The 20,592-nt window shown below is 39.2% G+C and overlaps 1 protein-coding gene across 2 annotated transcripts in view; it reads left to right on the top strand.

Annotated features, from left to right (window-relative positions):
- LOC127661367 (ADP-ribosylation factor GTPase-activating protein 2-like) overlaps nucleotides 1-20,592 on the top strand; it is a 45,043-nt gene that overhangs the window by 18,053 nt on the left and 6,398 nt on the right. The window lies entirely within an intron of this gene.

The following is a 20,592-nucleotide window of genomic DNA, read 5'->3' as shown; positions in this document are numbered from 1 at the left end:
TGTGGGTTCCTGTTGGCCTGTAGTATCAATGTACTAAATTAGAAAATATTTGACCAGAAAATGGGACTTTTGGGAATTACCTGTAGCGCCCCCTAGCGGCGAATGTTGGCCATTCTTGGTTTGTGGGTTCCTGTTGGCCTGTAGTATCAGTGTACCAAATTAGAACATTTTTGACCAGAATATGGGAATTTCGGCATGGCCTGTAGCGCCCCCTAGTGGTGAATGTCGGTCATTCTTGGTTTGTGGATTCCTTTTGGCCTGTACTATTAATGTACCAAATTAGAACATTTTTGACCAGAAAATGGGAATTTCGGCATGGCCTGTAGTGCCCCCTAGGGGCGAATGTTGGCCATTCTTGGTTTGAGGGTTCCTGTTGACCTGCAGTATCAATGTACCAAATTAGAACGTTTTTGACCAGAAAACGAAATTTTGGAGTAGCCTGTAGCGCCCCCTAAGGGCGAATGTGGGCCACACTTGGTATGTGGGTTCCTGTTGGCCTGTACTATTCTTGTACCGAATTAGAACATTTTTGACCAGAAAATGGGAATTTTGGCTTGTCCTGTAGTGCCCCCTAGTGGCGTATGTCGGTCATTCTTGGTTTGTGGATTCCTGTTGGCCTGTACTATTAATTTACCAAATTAGAACATTTTTGACCAGAAAATGGGAATTTTGGCATGGCCATTCTTTGCACAGTACTTCAGAGTGATGTCATCTTTAAGCATGTTAGGTTTGAAAAACCATCAGTCAAAATTACATTTGATTTATTGACACGTATATATTGTTAAAATTTGGACATTTACATAAACACGCCCCTTTCAGCCATTTTGTATCGTATTCATTTTTCCTAAGTAACGTTTTCAAGGATGTCCATTCTACACATGTGTACCAAATTTCAAGTCAATTGGAGCTACGGTTCAGGAGAAGAAGAGTTTTGTAGGTTTTCGCAAATTTTCAACGTACGGGAAAATCCATCATGGCGGAAGTTATGGGTTCTTGAGGCTTTTTTGTTCCCCATGAGGAATGAGGCATGTACACCAAATTTCAGAAGATTTGGACAAATGGCGTGGAAATTGTATCACTTTGAATTTTGTTTTTTTGGGCGTGGCCTGTAGCGCCACCTATGGGCGAATGTGGGCCATTCTTGGTTTGGGGGTACCCGTTGGCATGGAGTATCAATGTGCCAATTTAGAAAATTTTTGACCAGTGACTTTTTGAGCTATTGGGGCTCAAGGAGAAGAAGAATAATAATAATAATAATAATAATAATAAATATAGCTGCAAGCAGCAATGCGGATTCCTCCTCAAAATGGCAAATCATTTAAAATTGATCAGTAGATGGTTGGGGATAAACCCTCCCAATTAAGGAATTCAAAAAAACATGTCTTCGTCTGATTCCTAAACAAAACATTTTCAATGTACAGGAAAATCCATACCGGACCTTATGGATCCTTGAGGCTTTTTTGTTCCCAATGAGAAATGCGGCATGTACACCAAGTTTCAGAAGAATTGGACAAATGGGGTGGATATTATATCATTTTGAAAAAAAAATTTGGGGCGTGGCCTGTAGCGCCACCTATGGGCAAATGTTGGTCATTCTTGGTTTGTGGGTTCCTGTTGGCCTGTAGTATAAATGTACAAAATTAGAAAATATTTGACCAGAAAATGGGAATTTTGGAGTGGCCTGTAGCGCCCCCTAGGGGCGAATGTGGGCCTTTCTTGGTTTGTGGGTTCCTGTCGGCCTGTAGAATCAATACACCAAATTAGAAAATGTTTGACCAGAAAATGGGATTTTTGGAATTACCTGTAGCGCCCCCTAATGGCGAATGTTGGCCATTCGTGGTTTGTGGGTTCCTGTTGGCATGTAGTATCAGTGTACCAAATTAGAACATTTTTGACCAGAAAATGGGAATTTTGGCATGGCCTGTAGCGCCCCCTAGGGGTGAATGTTGTCCATTCTTGGTTTGTGGGTTCCTGTCTGCCTGTAGTATCAATGTACCAAATTAAAAAAAATTTGACCAGAAAACGGGAATTTTGGCGTGGCCTTTAGCGCCCCCTAGTGGCGAATGTCGGCCATTCTTGGTTTGTGGGTTCCTGTTGGCCTGTAGTACCATTGTACCAAATTAGAACATTTTAGACCAGAAAATGGGAATTTCGACATGGCCTGTAGCGCCCCCTAGGGGCGAATGTCGGCCATTCTTTGCGCAGTACTTCAGAGTGATGTCATCTTGAAGCATGTTAGGTTTGAAAAACCATCAGTCAAAATTACATTTGATTTATTGACAGGTATATATTGTTAAAATTTGGACATTTACATAAACACGCCCCTTTCAGACATTTTGTATCACATTCATTTTTCCTAAGTAATGTTTTCAAGGATGTCCATTCTACAAATGTGTACCAAATTTCAAGTCAATTGGAGCTACGGTTCAGGAGAAGAAGAGTATTTTTAGGTTTTCGCAAATTTTCAACGTACGGGAAAATCCATCATGGTGAAAGTTATGGGTCCTTAAGGCTTTTTGTTCCCCATGAGGAATGAGGCATGTACACCAAGTTTCAGAAGATTTAGACAAATGGCGTGGAAATTGTATCACTTTGAATGAAAAATCACTTTGAAAATCTCTACTTTCACTTTCACTTCTCTCTTAAGATTTTTTTTCTGTTTTTTTTGTGTGATTTACATAAGCATATCACAAGCAATTTTATTTGAAAGACTATCTAGGCACATAATAACACTGTATAGCTGTGACTGTTTATAACTATTTCAAAATGTAGCCTACAAGCTCACACTTTAAATGGTCAGTGCTTTGATTTTTAAATCATTAAAATAGCAACAGATCCAGTGAAAAAAATGGAGTGATTGTGTTTACATGCCATTCAAAAACGTGGCATTTTACAAGGTAAGAGAGAAATAAAAAAACTTAAAATAATACCATTTGTACTTCTCAATTACTTGGGAATGTCTATGTTCAGGACGAAGGCTAAATTGTTACTGTCTCTTTAAGAGGCTTTTATCGCATGATACGATACTTAAGGCACAGTTCAGTTTAATCTTTTGAGAACTGAGAAGTATCATTATTTTCGTTTTGTGCCATGCTTGTTGCATTTGTATTCATTGTGAGATGATAAAATACAGACTGCGTGAATGGTTGATTTTGTTCACTTGAATTTTGTGACGTGTTTCAGAAAAATAATCGCGAAGACAGAGACTGAGCACCCTGTTTATTTATTTTACAAAAGCACAAGGTTTTGTTGTTATTGTAAGTGTACACAAATAAAAGTACACATTTCATAGTTCGTAATGATGTCTTGCATGTTTCTGTATGGGCAAAAATGACGCAGTATTTTGTTTAAGTTGTTTCCGCTGTTTCGAGAGAAAAATATAGCAGGACGTCATCTGGAATAATGCCAGAATAAAATATAATTATTCCAGATTTCTTTCTCAACTGTTTGTTCACTTGAGACATAACAGACTCCTCAATATATCATGTATTTTGACACTCTGTTGTATGAAATTGTCCGTTCAGACGCAAGCAGCAGCGAAAGACATCGGAGTGCGTGAGTTAGACGCGACGCGGCTCGCTGTGTCACACAAACAGCTCGCAAACATGTATTTGAGTTGTTTTGACATTTGTTGAGTTGAATAGTGTAAAATCGCTTGAATGTTCAAACAGGCAAACATTGTATACAACCGACAAACCTTCATGATGATGCGAGCAAAAATGATCTCGCCTCGCGGTTTGCGTGTTGTCAGAGACAATTAAACAACATCATTCTCGGAAGTTTTGATACGTTAGGATTGATCAGCCCATCCCTACTTTCTTTAGACATATGTTTCATGTTTGTGTAAGTTTTTGTGACGTGTTTCAGAAAGATATTCGCTTAGACAAAGAGCACACGGTTTATTTTCTTTATTTTACAACAAATAAAAGTACAACTTTCATAGTTTGTGACGATGTATTAAATGTATCTGTATGTGCAAAAATAACGCAGTATTTTGTTTAAGCTGTTAACGCTGTTTCGAGAGAAAAATCTTAACAGGACACCACAGCGGCATCCGTGTTGTTCACAATAATTCATAATTAAATATATTGATACCCAATTTCTTTATCAACTGTTTGTTCACTTGATACATAACAGACACCCCAATATATCATGTATTTTGGTGTATGAAATTGTCCGTTCAAACGCATGAAGCTGTGAAAGCGAACTCTCATCGGCGTGCGAGCGTTAGTCGCGACGCGGCTCGCTCGCTGTGTCACACAAACTGCTCGAAAACATTTATTTGAGTTGTTTTGCCTTTGTTGAGTTGAATAGTGTAAAATCGCTTGAATGTTCAAGCAGGCAACCATTGTACACAACCAACAAACCTTCGTGAAGATGCGAGCAAAAATGATCTCGCCTCGAGGATTGCGTGTTGTCAGAGACAATTAAACAACATCATACTCGGAAGTTTTGATACGTTAACGCTGTCTCGATAGAGAAAAATCTAACAGGACATCACAGCGGCATCACTAGACCCCTTCAATAATTCATAATTCAATATATTGATACCCGATTTCTTTATCAACTGTTTGTTCACTTGAGATATAGCAGACACCCCAATATATCATGTATTTTGGTGTATGAAATTGTCCGTTGAAACGCAAGAAGGGAAAGCGAACTCTCATCGGCGTGCGAACGTTAGACGCGACGCGGCTCGCTCGCTGTGTCACACAAACTGCTCGAAAACATTTATTTGAGTTGTTTTGCCTTTGTTGAGTTGAATAGTGTAAAATCGCTTGAATGTTCAAACTGGAAAGCATTAAGACACACAATTGATTTGACATACCTCCATGCAGACGCAAAATGTCTTCTGTAGTCTAAGTCTGGAGCTCCACCCACTAGGAGACCGAAATGCTTCATTAGAGAGATTGCTACAGAAGAGCTGCATGTGGTAGACAGAGTTACTCCAGTAGAGGGAGCCTCTTTGCTCAGCCAATGTAAGTGAATGGGATTTTACATGTGGACCATATTTGTCCAGTAGAGGGAGCACTTTTGCTCAGCCATTGTAAATCAATGGGATTTTAAACATTTTTGATCATCTTTTGTGTGTACATTTACATAAACACGTCCATTTCAGCCATTTTGTATTGTATTCATTTTTGCTAAGTAACGTTTGGAAAGACATACATACTACACACGTGTGCCAAATTCCAAGTCAATTGGAGCTGAGGTTCAGGAGAAGAAGAGTTTTGTAGGTTTTCCAAAATTTTCACTGTACAGGAAAATCCATAATGGCAGAAGTATGGGTCCTTGAGGCTTTTTTGTTCCCCATGAGAAATGAGGCATGTTTACAAAGTTTCAGAAGATTTGGACAAATGGGGTGGAAATTATATCACTTTGAATTTTTGTTTTTTGGGCGTGGCCTGTAGCGCCACCTATGGGCGAATGTTGACCATTCTTGGTTTGGGGGTACCCGTTGGCATGGAGTATCAATGTGCCAATTTAGAAAATTTTTGACCAGTGACTTTTTGAGCTATTGGGGCTCAAGGAGAAGAAGAATAATAATAATAATAATAATAATAATAATAATAATAAATATAGCTGCAAGCAGCAATGCGGATTCCTCCTCAAAATGGCAAATCATTTAAAATTGATCAGTAGATGGTTGGGGATAAACCCTCCCAATTAAGGAATTCAAAAAAACATGTCTTCGTCTGATTCCTAAACAAAACATTTTCAATGTACAGGAAAATCCATACCGGACCTTATGGATCCTTGAGGCTTTTTTGTTCCCAATGAGAAATGCGGCATGTACACCAAGTTTCAGAAGAATTGGACAAATGGGGTGGATATTATATCATTTTGAAAAAAAAATTTGGGGCGTGGCCTGTAGCGCCACCTATGGGCAAATGTTGGTCATTCTTGGTTTGTGGGTTCCTGTTGGCCTGTAGTATAAATGTACAAAATTAGAAAATATTTGACCAGAAAATGGGAATTTTGGAGTGGCCTGTAGCGCCCCCTAGGGGCGAATGTGGGCCTTTCTTGGTTTGTGGGTTCCTGTCGGCCTGTAGAATCAATACACCAAATTAGAAAATGTTTGACCAGAAAATGGGATTTTTGGAATTACCTGTAGCGCCCCTAATGGCGAATGTTGGCCATTCGTGGTTTGTGGGTTCCTGTTGGCATGTAGTATCAGTGTACCAAATTAGAACATTTTTGACCAGAAAATGGGAATTTTGGCATGGCCTGTAGCGCCCCCTAGGGGTGAATGTTGTCCATTCTTGGTTTGTGGGTTCCTGTCTGCCTGTAGTATCAATGTACCAAATTAAAAAAAAATTTGACCAGAAAACGGGAATTTTGGCGTGGCCTTTAGCGCCCCCTAGTGGCGAATGTCGGCCATTCTTGGTTTGTGGGTTCCTGTTGGCCTGTAGTACCATTGTACCAAATTAGAACATTTTAGACCAGAAAATGGGAATTTCGACATGGCCTGTAGCGCCCCTAGGGGCGAATGTCGGCCATTCTTTGCGCAGTACTTCAGAGTGATGTCATCTTGAAGCATGTTAGGTTTGAAAAACCATCAGTCAAAATTACATTTGATTTATTGACAGGTATATATTGTTAAAATTTGGACATTTACATAAACACGCCCCTTTCAGACATTTTGTATCACATTCATTTTTCCTAAGTAATGTTTTCAAGGATGTCCATTCTACAAATGTGTACCAAATTTCAAGTCAATTGGAGCTACGGTTCAGGAGAAGAAGAGTATTTTTAGGTTTTCGCAAATTTTCAACGTACGGGAAAATCCATCATGGTGAAAGTTATGGGTCCTTAAGGCTTTTTTGTTCCCCATGAGGAATGAGGCATGTACACCAAGTTTCAGAAGATTTAGACAAATGGCGTGGAAATTGTATCACTTTGAATGAAAAATCACTTTGAAAATCTCTACTTTCACTTTCACTTCTCTCTTAAGATTTTTTTTCTGTTTTTTTTGTGTGATTTACATAAGCATATCACAAGCAATTTTATTTGAAAGACTATCTAGGCACATAATAACACTGTATAGCTGTGACTGTTTATAACTATTTCAAAATGTAGCCTACAAGCTCACACTTTAAATGGTCAGTGCTTTGATTTTTAAATCATTAAAATAGCAACAGATCCAGTGAAAAAAATGGAGTGATTGTGTTTACATGCCATTCAAAAACGTGGCATTTTACAAGGTAAGAGAGAAATAAAAAAACTTAAAATAATACCATTTGTACTTCTCAATTACTTGGGAATGTCTATGTTCAGGACGAAGGCTAAATTGTTACTGTCTCTTTAAGAGGCTTTTATCGCATGATACGATACTTAAGGCACAGTTCAGTTTAATCTTTTGAGAACTGAGAAGTATCATTATTTTCGTTTTGTGCCATGCTTGTTGCATTTGTATTCATTGTGAGATGATAAAATACAGACTGCGTGAATGGTTGATTTTGTTCACTTGAATTTTGTGACGTGTTTCAGAAAAATAATCGCGAAGACAGAGACTGAGCACCCTGTTTATTTATTTTACAAAAGCACAAGGTTTTGTTGTTATTGTAAGTGTACACAAATAAAAGTACAACATTTCATAGTTCGTAATGATGTCTTGCATGTTTCTGTATGGGCAAAAATGACGCAGTATTTTGTTTAAGTTGTTTCCGCTGTTTCGAGAGAAAAATATAGCAGGACGTCATCTGGAATAATGCCAGAATAAAATATAATTATTCCAGATTTCTTTCTCAACTGTTTGTTCACTTGAGACATAACAGACTCCTCAATATATCATGTATTTTGACACTCTGTTGTATGAAATTGTCCGTTCAGACGCAAGCAGCAGCGAAAGACATCGGAGTGCGTGAGTTAGACGCGACGCGGCTCGCTGTGTCACACAAACAGCTCGCAAACATGTATTTGAGTTGTTTTGACATTTGTTGAGTTGAATAGTGTAAAATCGCTTGAATGTTCAAACAGGCAAACATTGTATACAACCGACAAACCTTCATGATGATGCGAGCAAAAATGATCTCGCCTCGCGGTTTGCGTGTTGTCAGAGACAATTAAACAACATCATTCTCGGAAGTTTTGATACGTTAGGATTGATCAGCCCATCCCTACTTTCTTTAGACATATGTTTCATGTTTGTGTAAGTTTTTGTGACGTGTTTCAGAAAGATATTCGCTTAGACAAAGAGCACACGGTTTATTTTCTTTATTTTACAACAAATAAAAGTACAACTTTCATAGTTTGTGACGATGTATTAAATGTATCTGTATGTGCAAAAATAACGCAGTATTTTGTTTAAGCTGTTAACGCTGTTTCGAGAGAAAAATCTTAACAGGACACCACAGCGGCATCCGTGTTGTTCACAATAATTCATAATTAAATATATTGATACCCAATTTCTTTATCAACTGTTTGTTCACTTGATACATAACAGACACCCCAATATATCATGTATTTTGGTGTATGAAATTGTCCGTTCAAACGCATGAAGCTGTGAAAGCGAACTCTCATCGGCGTGCGAGCGTTAGTCGCGACGCGGCTCGCTCGCTGTGTCACACAAACTGCTCGAAAACATTTATTTGAGTTGTTTTGCCTTTGTTGAGTTGAATAGTGTAAAATCGCTTGAATGTTCAAGCAGGCAACCATTGTACACAACCAACAAACCTTCGTGAAGATGCGAGCAAAAATGATCTCGCCTCGAGGATTGCGTGTTGTCAGAGACAATTAAACAACATCATACTCGGAAGTTTTGATACGTTAACGCTGTCTCGATAGAGAAAAATCTAACAGGACATCACAGCGGCATCACTAGACCCCTTCAATAATTCATAATTCAATATATTGATACCCGATTTCTTTATCAACTGTTTGTTCACTTGAGATATAGCAGACACCCCAATATATCATGTATTTTGGTGTATGAAATTGTCCGTTGAAACGCAAGAAGGGAAAGCGAACTCTCATCGGCGTGCGAACGTTAGACGCGACGCGGCTCGCTCGCTGTGTCACACAAACTGCTCGAAAACATTTATTTGAGTTGTTTTGCCTTTGTTGAGTTGAATAGTGTAAAATCGCTTGAATGTTCAAACTGGAAAGCATTAAGACACACAATTGATTTGACATACCTCCATGCAGACGCAAAATGTCTTCTGTAGTCTAAGTCTGGAGCTCCACCCACTAGGAGACCGAAATGCTTCATTAGAGAGATTGCTACAGAAGAGCTGCATGTGGTAGACAGAGTTACTCCAGTAGAGGGAGCCTCTTTGCTCAGCCAATGTAAGTGAATGGGATTTTACATGTGGACCATATTTGTCCAGTAGAGGGAGCACTTTTGCTCAGCCATTGTAAATCAATGGGATTTTAAAAATTTTTGATCATCTTTTGTGTGTACATTTACATAAACACGTCCATTTCAGCCATTTTGTATTGTATTCATTTTTGCTAAGTAACGTTTGGAAAGACATACATACTACACACGTGTGCCAAATTCCAAGTCAATTGGAGCTGAGGTTCAGGAGAAGAAGAGTTTTGTAGGTTTTCCAAAATTTTCACTGTACAGGAAAATCCATAATGGCAGAAGTATGGGTCCTTGAGGCTTTTTTGTTCCCCATGAGAAATGAGGCATGTTTACAAAGTTTCAGAAGATTTGGACAAATGGGGTGGAAATTATATCACTTTGAATTTTTGTTTTTTGGGCGTGGCCTGTAGCGCCACCTATGGGCGAATGTTGACCATTCTTGGTTTGGGGGTACCCGTTGGCATGGAGTATCAATGTGCCAATTTAGAAAATTTTTGACCAGTGACTTTTTGAGCTATTGGGGCTCAAGGAGAAGAATAATAATAATAATAATAATAAATATAGCTGCAAGCAGCAATGCGGATTCCTCCTCAAAATGGCAAATCATTTAAAATTGATCAGTAGATGGTTGGGGATAAACCCTCCCAATTAATGAATTCAAAAAACATGTACTTCTGTCTGAATCCTAAACGAAACATTTTCAATGTACAGGAAAATCCATACCGGACCTTATGGATCCTTGAGGCTTTTTGTTCCCAATGAGAAATGAGGCATGTACACCAAGTTTCAGAAGAATTGGACAAATGGCGTGGAAATGGTATCACTTTGAAAATATTTTTTTGGGGCGTGGCCTGTAGCACCACCTATGGGCAAATGTGGGCCATTCTTGGTTTGTGGGTTCCTGTTGGCCTGTAGTATCAATGTACAAAATTAGAAAATATTTGACCAGAAAATGGGAATTTTGGAGTGGCCTGTAGCGCCCCCTAGGGGCGAATGTGGGCCATTCTTGGTTTGTGGGTTCCTTTTGGCCTGTAGAATCAATGTACCAAATTAGAAAATGTTTGACCAGAAAATGGGACTTTTGGGAATTACCTGTAGCGCCCCCTAATGGCGAATGTTGGCCATTCTTGGTTTGTGGGTTCCTGTTGGCCTGTAGTATCAATGTACCAAATTATAACTTTTTTGACCAGAAAATGGGAATTTCGGCTTGGCCTCTAGCGCCACCTAGTGGTGAATGTCGGTCATTCTTGGTTTGTGGATTCCTTTTGGCCTGTACTATTAATGTACCAAATTAGAACATTTTTGACCAGAAAATGGGAATTTCGGCATGGCCTGTAGTGCCCCCTAGGGGCGAATGTTGGCCATTCTTGGTTTGAGGGTTCCTGTTGACCTGCAGTATCAATGTACCAAATTAGAACGTTTTTGACCAGAAAACGAAATTTTGGAGTAGCCTGTAGCGCCCCTAAGGGCGAATGTGGGCCACACTTGGTATGTGGGTTCCTGTTGGCCTGTAGTATCAAAGTACCAAATTAGAAAATTTTTGACCAGAAAATGGGAATTTTGGCTTGTCCTGTAGTGCCCCCTAGTGGCGAATGTCGGTCATTCTTGGTTTGTGGATTCCTGTTGGCCTGTACTATTCATTGTACCAAATTAGAACATTTTTGACCAGAAAATGGGAATTTTGGCTTGTCCTGTAGTGCCCCTAGTGGCATGTCGGTCATTCTTGGTTTGTGGATTCCTGTTGGCCTGTACTATTAATTTACCAATTAGAACATTTTGACCAGAAAATGGGAATTTTGGCATGGCCATTCTTTGCACAGTACTTCAGAGTGATGTCATCTTGAAGCATGTTAGGTTTGAAAAACCATCAGTCAAAATTACATTTGATTTATTGACACGTATATATTGTTAAAATTTGGACATTTACATAAACACGCCCCTTTCAGCCATTTTGTATCGTATTCATTTTTCCTAAGTAACGTTTTCAAGGATGTCCATTCTACACATGTGTACCAAATTTCAAGTCAATTGGAGCTACGGTTCAGGAGAAGAAGAGTTTTGTAGGTTTTCGCAAATTTTCAACGTACGGGAAAATCCATCATGGCGGAAGTTATGGGTTCTTGAGGCTTTTTTGTTCCCCATGAGGAATGAGGCATGTACACCAAATTTCAGAAGATTTGGACAAATGGCGTGGAAATTGTATCACTTTGAATTTTGTTTTTTTGGGCGTGGCCTGTAGCGCCACCTATGGGCGAATGTGGGCCATTCTTGGTTTGGGGGTACCCGTTGGCATGGAGTATCAATGTGCCAATTTAGAAAATTTTTGACCAGTGACTTTTTGAGCTATTGGGGCTCAAGGAGAAGAAGAATAATAATAATAATAATAATAATAATAATAATAATAATAATAATAAATATAGCTGCAAGCAGCAATGCGGATTCCTCCTCAAAATGGCAAATCATTTCAAATTGATCAGTAGAGGGTTGGGGTTAAACCCTCTCAATGGATGAATCCAAAAAACATGTATTTCTGTCTGAATCCTAAACGAAACATTTTCAGTCTACAGGAAAATCCATCATACCTTATGGATCCTTGAGGCGTTTTTGTTCCCAATGAGAAATGAGGCATGTACACCAAGATTCAAAAGAATTGGTTAAATGGCGTGGAAATGGTATCACTTTGAAAATATTTTTTGGGGCGTGGCCTGTAGCGCCTCCTATGGGCAAATGTGGGTCATTCTTGGTTTGTGGGTTCCTGTTGGCCTGTAGTATCAATGTACATAATTAGAAAATATTTGACCAGAAAATGGGACTTTTGGGAATTACCTGTAGCGCCCCCTAGGGGTGAATGTTGGCCATTCTTGGTTTGAGGGTTCCTGTTGACCTGTAGTATCAATGTACCAAATTAGAACATTTTTGACCATAAAATGGGAATTTCGGCGTGGCCTCTAGTGCCCCCTAGGGGCGAATGTTGGCCATTCTTTGTTTGTGGGTTCCTGTTGGCCAGTAGTATCAATGTACCATATTAGAAAATTTTTGACCAGAAAACGAAATTTTGGGAGTGGCCTGTAGCGCCCCCTAATGGCGAATGTGGGCCATACTTGGTTTGTGGGTTCCTGTTGGCCTGTAGTATCAATGTACCAAATTATAACTTTTTGACCAGAAAATGGGAATTTCGGCTTGGCCTCTAGCGCCACCTAGTGGTGAATGTCGGTCATTCTTGGTTTGTGGATTCCTTTTGGCCTGTACTATTAATGTACCAAATTAGAACATTTTTGACCAGAAAATGGGAATTTCGGCATGGCCTGTAGTGCCCCCTAGGGGCGAATGTTGGCCATTCTTGGTTTGAGGGTTCCTGTTGACCTGCAGTATCAATGTACCAAATTAGAACGTTTTTGACCAGAAAACGAAATTTTGGAGTAGCCTGTAGCGCCCCCTAAGGGCGAATGTGGGCCACACTTGGTATGTGGGTTCCTGTTGGCCTGTAGTATCAAAGTACCAAATTAGAAAATTTTTGACCAGAAAATGGGAATTTTGGCTTGTCCTGTAGTGCCCCCTAGTGGCGAATGTCGGTCATTCTTGGTTTGTGGATTCCTGTTGGCCTGTACTATTCTTGTACCGAATTAGAACATTTTTGACCAGAAAATGGGAATTTTGGCTTGTCCTGTAGTGCCCCCTAGTGGCGTATGTCGGTCATTCTTGGTTTGTGGATTCCTGTTGGCCTGTACTATTAATTTACCAAATTAGAACATTTTTGACCAGAAAATGGGAATTTTGGCATGGCCATTCTTTGCACAGTACTTCAGAGTGATGTCATCTTTAAGCATGTTAGGTTTGAAAAACCATCAGTCAAAATTACATTTGATTTATTGACACGTATATATTGTTAAAATTTGGACATTTACATAAACACGCCCCTTTCAGCCATTTTGTATCGTATTCATTTTTCCTAAGTAACGTTTTCAAGGATGTCCATTCTACACATGTGTACCAAATTTCAAGTCAATTGGAGCTACGGTTCAGGAGAAGAAGAGTTTTGTAGGTTTTCGCAAATTTTCAACGTACGGGAAAATCCATCATGGCGGAAGTTATGGGTTCTTGAGGCTTTTTGTTCCCCATGAGGAATGAGGCATGTACACCAAATTTCAGAAGATTTGGACAAATGGCGTGGAAATTGTATCACTTTGAATTTTGTTTTTTGGGCGTGGCCTGTAGCGCCACCTATGGGCGAATGTGGGCCATTCTTGGTTTGGGGGTACCCGTTGGCATGGAGTATCAATGTGCCAATTTAGAAAATTTTTGACCAGTGACTTTTTGAGCTATTGGGGCTCAAGGAGAAGAATAATAATAATAATAATAATAATAATAATAAATATAGCTGCAAAGCAGCAATGCGGATTCCTCCTCAAAATGGCAAATCATTTAAAATTGATCAGTAGATGGTTGGGGATAAACCCTCCCAATTAAGTAATTCAAAAAAACATGTCTTCGTCTGATTCCTAAACAAAACATTTTCAATGTACAGGAAAATCCATACCGGACCTTATGGATCCTTGAGGCTTTTTTGTTCCCAATGAGAAATGCGGCATGTACACCAAGTTTCAGAAGAATTGGACAAATGGGGTGGATATTATATCATTTTGAAAAAAAAAAATTTGGGGCGTGGCCTGTAGCGCCCCCTAGGGGCGAATGTGGGCCTTTCTTGGTTTGTGGGTTCCTGTCGGCCTGTAGACTCAATACACCAAATTAGAAAATATTTGACCAGAAAATGGGAATTTTGGAGTGGCCTGTAGCGCCCCTAGGGGCGAATGTGGGCCTTTCTTGGTTTGTGGGTTCCTGTCGGCCTGTAGACTCAATACACCAAATTAGAAAATATTTGACCAGAAAATGGGAATTTTGGAATTACCTGTAGCGCCCCCTAATGGCGAATGTTGGCCATTCGTGGTTTGTGGGTTCCTGTTGGCATGTAGTATCAGTGTACCAAATTAGAACATTTTTGACCAGAAAATGGGAATTTTGGCATGGCCTGTAGCGCCCCCTAGGGGTGAATGTTGTCCATTCTTGGTTTGTGGGTTCCTGTCTGCCTGTAGTATCAATGTACCAAATTAAAAAAAATTTGACCAGAAAACGGGAATTTTGGCGTGGCCTTTAGCGCCCCCTAGTGGCGAATGTCGGCCATTCTTGGTTTGTGGGTTCCTGTTGGCCTGTAGTACCATTGTACCAAATTAGAACATTTTAGACCAGAAAATGGGAATTTCGACATGGCCTGTAGCGCCCCTAGGGGCGAATGTCGGCCATTCTTTGCGCAGTACTTCAGAGTGATGTCATCTTGAAGCATGTTAGGTTTGAAAAACCATCAGTCAAAATTACATTTGATTTATTGACAGGTATATATTGTTAAAATTTGGACATTTACATAAACACGCCCCTTTCAGACATTTTGTATCACATTCATTTTTCCTAAGTAATGTTTTCAAGGATGTCCATTCTACAAATGTGTACCAAATTTCAAGTCAATTGGAGCTACGGTTCAGGAGAAGAAGAGTATTTTTAGGTTTTCGCAAATTTTCAACGTACGGGAAAATCCATCATGGTGAAAGTTATGGGTCCTTAAGGCTTTTTGTTCCCCATGAGGAATGAGGCATGTACACCAAGTTTCAGAAGATTTAGACAAATGGCGTGGAAATTGTATCACTTTGAATGAAAAATCACTTTGAAAATCTCTACTTTCACTTTCACTTCTCTCTTAAGATTTTTTTCTGTTTTTTTTGTGTGATTTACATAAGCATATCACAAGCAATTTTATTTGAAAGACTATCTAGGCACATAATAACACTGTATAGCTGTGACTGTTTATAACTATTTCAAAATGTAGCCTACAAGCTCACACTTTAAATGGTCAGTGCTTTGATTTTTAAATCATTAAAATAGCAACAGATCCAGTGAAAAAAATGGAGTGATTGTGTTTACATGCCATTCAAAAACGTGGCATTTTACAAGGTAAGAGAGAAATAAAAAAACTTAAAATAATACCATTTGTACTTCTCAATTACTTGGGAATGTCTATGTTCAGGACGAAGGCTAAATTGTTACTGTCTCTTTAAGAGGCTTTTATCGCATGATACGATACTTAAGGCACAGTTCAGTTTAATCTTTTGAGAACTGAGAAGTATCATTATTTTCGTTTTGTGCCATGCTTGTTGCATTTGTATTCATTGTGAGATGATAAAATACAGACTGCGTGAATGGTTGATTTTGTTCACTTGAATTTTGTGACGTGTTTCAGAAAAATAATCGCGAAGACAGAGACTGAGCACCCTGTTTATTTATTTTACAAAAGCACAAGGTTTTGTTGTTATTGTAAGTGTACACAAATAAAAGTACACATTTCATAGTTCGTAATGATGTCTTGCATGTTTCTGTATGGGCAAAAATGACGCAGTATTTTGTTTAAGTTGTTTCCGCTGTTTCGAGAGAAAAATATAGCAGGACGTCATCTGGAATAATGCCAGAATAAAATATAATTATTCCAGATTTCTTTCTCAACTGTTTGTTCACTTGAGACATAACAGACTCCTCAATATATCATGTATTTTGACACTCTGTTGTATGAAATTGTCCGTTCAGACGCAAGCAGCAGCGAAAGACATCGGAGTGCGTGAGTTAGACGCGACGCGGCTCGCTGTGTCACACAAACAGCTCGCAAACATGTATTTGAGTTGTTTTGACATTTGTTGAGTTGAATAGTGTAAAATCGCTTGAATGTTCAAACAGGCAAACATTGTATACAACCGACAAACCTTCATGATGATGCGAGCAAAAATGATCTCGCCTCGCGGTTTGCGTGTTGTCAGAGACAATTAAACAACATCATTCTCGGAAGTTTTGATACGTTAGGATTGATCAGCCCATCCCTACTTTCTTTAGACATATGTTTCATGTTTGTGTAAGTTTTTGTGACGTGTTTCAGAAAGATATTCGCTTAGACAAAGAGCACACGGTTTATTTTCTTTATTTTACAACAAATAAAAGTACAACTTTCATAGTTTGTGACGATGTATTAAATGTATCTGTATGTGCAAAAATAACGCAGTATTTTGTTTAAGCTGTTAACGCTGTTTCGAGAGAAAAATCTTAACAGGACACCACAGCGGCATCCGTGTTGTTCACAATAATTCATAATTAAATATATTGATACCCAATTTCTTTATCAACTGTTTGTTCACTTGATACATAACAGACACCCCAATATATCATGTATTTTGGTGTATGAAATTGTCCGTTCAAACGCATGAAGCTGTGAAAGCGAACTCTCATCGGCGTGCGAGCGTTAGTCGCGACGCGGCTCGCTCGCTGTGTCACACAAACTGCTCGAAAACATTTATTTGAGTTGTTTTGCCTTTGTTGAGTTGAATAGTGTAAAATCGCTTGAATGTTCAAGCAGGCAACCATTGTACACAACCAACAAACCTTCGTGAAGATGCGAGCAAAAATGATCTCGCCTCGAGGATTGCGTGTTGTCAGAGACAATTAAACAACATCATACTCGGAAGTTTTGATACGTTAACGCTGTCTCGATAGAGAAAAATCTAACAGGACATCACAGCGGCATCACTAGACCCCTTCAATAATTCATAATTCAATATATTGATACCCGATTTCTTTATCAACTGTTTGTTCACTTGAGATATAGCAGACACCCCAATATATCATGTATTTTGGTGTATGAAATTGTCCGTTGAAACGCAAGAAGGGAAAGCGAACTCTCATCGGCGTGCGAACGTTAGACGCGACGCGGCTCGCTCGCTGTGTCACACAAACTGCTCGAAAACATTTATTTGAGTTGTTTTGCCTTTGTTGAGTTGAATAGTGTAAAATCGCTTGAATGTTCAAACTGGAAAGCATTAAGACACACAATTGATTTGACATACCTCCATGCAGACGCAAAATGTCTTCTGTAGTCTAAGTCTGGAGCTCCACCCACTAGGAGACCGAAATGCTTCATTAGAGAGATTGCTACAGAAGAGCTGCATGTGGTAGACAGAGTTACTCCAGTAGAGGGAGCCTCTTTGCTCAGCCAATGTAAGTGAATGGGATTTTACATGTGGACCATATTTGTCCAGTAGAGGGAGCACTTTTGCTCAGCCATTGTAAATCAATGGGATTTTAAAAATTTTTGATCATCTTTTGTGTGTACATTTACATAAACACGTCCATTTCAGCCATTTTGTATTGTATTCATTTTTGCTAAGTAACGTTTGGAAAGACATACATACTACACACGTGTGCCAAATTCCAAGTCAATTGGAGCTGAGGTTCAGGAGAAGAAGAGTTTTGTAGGTTTTCCAAAATTTTCACTGTACAGGAAAATCCATAATGGCAGAAGTATGGGTCCTTGAGGCTTTTTTGTTCCCCATGAGAAATGAGGCATGTTTACAAAGTTTCAGAAGATTTGGACAAATGGGGTGGAAATTATATCACTTTGAATTTTTGTTTTTTGGGCGTGGCCTGTAGCGCCACCTATGGGCGAATGTTGACCATTCTTGGTTTGGGGGTACCCGTTGGCATGGAGTATCAATGTGCCAATTTAGAAAATTTTTGACCAGTGACTTTTTGAGCTATTGGGACTCAAGGAGAATAATAATAATAATAATAATAATAATAATAATAATAATAATAAATATAGCTGCAAGCAGCAATGCGGATTCCTCCTCAAAATGGCAAATCATTTCAAATTGATCAGTAGAGGGTTGGGGTTAAACCCTCTCAATGGATGAATCCAAAAAACATGTATTTCTGTCTGAATCCTAAACGAAACATTTTCAGTCTACAGGAAAATCCATCATACCTTATGGATCCTTGAGGCGTTTTTGTTCCCAATGAGAAATGAGGCATGTACACCAAGATTCAAAAGAATTGGTTAAATGGCGTGGAAATGGTATCACTTTGAAAATATTTTTTGGGGCGTGGCCTGTAGCGCCTCCTATGGGCAAATGTGGGTCATTCTTGGTTTGTGGGTTCCTGTTGGCCTGTAGTATCAATGTACATAATTAGAAAATATTTGACCAGAAAATGGGACTTTTGGGAATTACCTGTAGCGCCCCTAGGGGTGAATGTTGGCCATTCTTGGTTTGAGGGTTCCTGTTGACCTGTAGTATCAATGTACCAAATTAGAACATTTTTGACCATAAAATGGGAATTTCGGCGTGGCCTCTAGTGCCCCCTAGGGGCTGAATGTTGGCCATTCTTTGTTTGTGGGTTCCTGTTGGCCAGTAGTATCAATGTACCATATTAGAAAATTTTTGACCAGAAAACGAAATTTTGGGAGTGGCCTGTAGCGCCCCCTAATGGCGAATGTGGGCCATACTTGGTTTGTGGGTTCCTGTTGGCCTGTAGTATCAATGTACCAAATTATAACTTTTTGACCAGAAAATGGGAATTTCGGCTTGGCCTCTAGCGCCACCTAGTGGTGAATGTCGGTCATTCTTGGTTTGTGGATTCCTTTTGGCCTGTACTATTAATGTACCAAATTAGAACATTTTTGACCAGAAAATGGGAATTTCGGCATGGCCTGTAGTGCTCCCTAGGGGCTGAATGTTGGCCATTCTTGGTTTGAGGGTTCCTGTTGACCTGCAGTATCAATGTACCAATTTAGAACGTTTTTGACCAGAAAACGAAATTTTGGAGTAGCCTGTAGCGCCCCTAAGGGCTGAATGTGGGCCACACTTGGTATGTGGGTTCCTGTTGGCCTGTAGTATCAAAGTACCAAATTAGAAAATTTTTGACCAGAAAATGGGAATTTTGGCTTGTCCTGTAGTGCTCCCTAGTGGCGAATGTCGGTCATTCTTGGTTTGTGGATTCCTGTTGGCCTGTACTATTCTTGTACCGAATTAGAACATTTTTGACCAGAAAATGGGAATTTTGGCTTGTCCTGTAGTGCCCCTAGTGGCGTATGTCGGTCATTCTTGGTTTGTGGATTCCTGTTGGCCTGTACTATTAATTTACCAAATTAGAACATTTTTGACCAGAAAATGGGAATTTTGGCATGGCCATTCTTTGCACAGTACTTCAGAGTGATGTCATCTTTAAGCATGTTAGGTTTGAAAAACCATCAGTCAAAATTACATTTGATTTATTGACACGTATATATTGTTAAAATTTGGACATTTACATAAACACGCCCCTTTCAGCCATTTTGTATCGTATTCATTTTTCCTAAGTAACGTTTTCAAGGATGTCCATTCTACACATGTGTACCAAATTTCAAGTCAATTGGAGCTACGGTTCAGGAGAAGAAGAGTTTTGTAGGTTTTCGCAAATTTTCAACGTACGGGAAAATCCATCATGGCGGAAGTTATGGGTTCTTGAGGCTTTTTGTTCCCCATGAGGAATGAGGCATGTACACCAAATTTCAGAAGATTTGGACAAATGGCGTGGAAATTGTATCACTTTGAATTTTGTTTTTTTGGGCGTGGCCTGTAGCGCCACCTATGGGCGAATGTGGGCCATTCTTGGTTTGGGGGTACCCGTTGGCATGGAGTATCAATGTGCCAATTTAGAAAATTTTTGACCAGTGACTTTTTGAGCTATTGGGGCTCAAGGAGAAGAAGAATAATAATAATAATAATAATAATAATAATAATAATAATAATAATAAAACCATCAATTACAATAGATTCCCTCCTACGGAGGAATCTAATAATAATAATAAAACCGACAAATACAATAGATTCCCTCCTTACGGAGGAATCTAATAATAATAATAAAACCGACAAATACAATAGATTCCCTCCTTACGGAGGAATCTAATAATAATAATAAAACCGACAAATACAATAGATTCCCTCCTTACGGAGGAATCTAATAATAATAATAAAACCATCAATTACAATAGATTCCCTCCTACGGAGGAATCTAAATAGCACAGATGGGCGAAAGAATGTGCCATGACTCAAAACAACAAGATGCAGCAGCTGAATGAAAGAGAATTGCTTCTACCTTTCAGAGTTGTAACTTGACACATCATCCTTTGACCGTAGCCATGTATCTTACCGCTTTTAAAGAATCTGTGCAGTTCATGTTTATATACAAAATAATAAATAATAGTCCAGATGGGTCACTATTGGTGTTATGTAGGGCTGGGTGATATGATGTACATCGTGGCGACGATATAAAGTGTCAACTGATAGAGATTTTGCTATATCGTATAGATCTGTTTTACCTCCTCAAAATGAAAAGAATATTATGAAAGCCAAAAGATGAACACTGCATTAATTTGATCG

The sequence above is a fragment of the Xyrauchen texanus genome, chromosome 21 (genome assembly GCF_025860055.1).
Source record: "Xyrauchen texanus isolate HMW12.3.18 chromosome 21, RBS_HiC_50CHRs, whole genome shotgun sequence".
Taxonomy (NCBI): Eukaryota; Metazoa; Chordata; class Actinopteri; order Cypriniformes; family Catostomidae; genus Xyrauchen; species Xyrauchen texanus.
The sequence above is the reverse complement of the archived record's forward strand: the minus strand, read 5'-3'. Positions and strand labels throughout refer to the sequence as shown.